Here is a 1,403-nt window from a genome sequence, read left to right on the forward strand (position 1 = left end):
AGAGACATGCTATGCCCAGACTTCAGATCCGCAGACGCTTGGGCTACTAAATAGATGTTTTAAGCTGCTAAATTTGTGATAAATTATTACATAACAAGAGAAAACGATGACACCCTTTATTGTTGGTACCCAGGTGGGCCTGCCCTTGGTACCCACCAGCACGAGGCCTTAGGGGAGAGAGAGTAAGGGTTTTCCCTCTCCATCCTGCCCTTGACTCCTCTACATTGCCTGGCTGAGGCCAAGACAGGGGGCTCTGGCTCTGCCTGGCCCTGCCTCAGCTCATTCCTTGGGGTGACCCCTAGAAGCCTTTGGCCTCTTTGGCAGTCTTGAGAAGCACTGTGTTGGTAAAACCATACTTTCCTTAATCAGCCTCTACCTTTGTATGTTGGAACCGTTTCCATTTTTTATATTGTAAATAAGGCTACCACAAACATCTTTGTACGTAAAACTTTGTCTGGATCTTGGCTGGTTTTCTTAGGATAAGACATGCGGAGTTAAAAGCAAATGAACATCTTTAGGGCTGATGTATATTACATGAACATTTCTAGAAAGCCCAGAGCCCCATCAGGGGAGTATAATGTCTAAGGTTCTTGACCTAAGCCGAGCCAATAGACTTCCTGGCTCAAAGGCTTAGCTATTTCAGGGGGAAGACCACCTCCTCATTTTACCTCCACACTCTTCCCCTCAGTGACCCACCCTCACCCCTAAGCTTTCAGTCGCCCACTGGGAACTTCTACTCAGAAACCCAAAGGCACCCAAACCCAACGTGCTCAGAAACTTAAGGCACTTGTCACCATTCCCTCCATCCTCCACCAAAATGCCCCAGATTGAGAAAACAGACCTAGCGCTATGGCTGGGACCAAGCTGACAACCACTGACGACAACCAACCAGATTCCCCAAAGAAATCACCCTCTTAAGATAAGCGACAGCACACCGACTGCAGGGTCGAAGACGGGGACAGAGAAGGAAAGACCTGCCCTCCCTCTCCCGCGCGGGGCACAGGTCTGGGAGGCTGGCGGGCGTATACACAACACCGCCTGCGCACCAAGGCGCGAGACAAAAGGGTGACGAACTTTCGTCACCGAGCTTCGCCCAGCGGGCGGTGCCCGAAATGCAGCAACCGCGGCTGGCACGGGGACGCGATTTCGATCCGGGGAGTCAAGGACACCGCGCGCCGGAGCCCAGCTTTCGCGCCTTACGAGAGGCAAGCGCGCAGCCGCCACAGGGTCGGCCGCCAGCGGGGCCCGGACGCGAGCGCGCGGGCAGGCGCGTTGGCGTTTGTGCGCACGCGCCCTCAGACGCGCGAGCGCGCGCGGCGCCTGGGAAGGTGAAGAAGGAAGCAGAGGGGAAGGGGTGGGGTTGAACCGGGCCTCGCGCATGCGCGCTCCGCGCACACCATTTG

The sequence above is a fragment of the Lynx rufus genome, unplaced genomic scaffold, assembly GCF_022079265.1.
Source record: "Lynx rufus isolate CCGP_SWC_20201006 ecotype Redwood Valley unplaced genomic scaffold, mLynRuf1.p SCAF_9, whole genome shotgun sequence".
NCBI classification, from domain to species: Eukaryota; Metazoa; Chordata; class Mammalia; order Carnivora; family Felidae; genus Lynx; species Lynx rufus.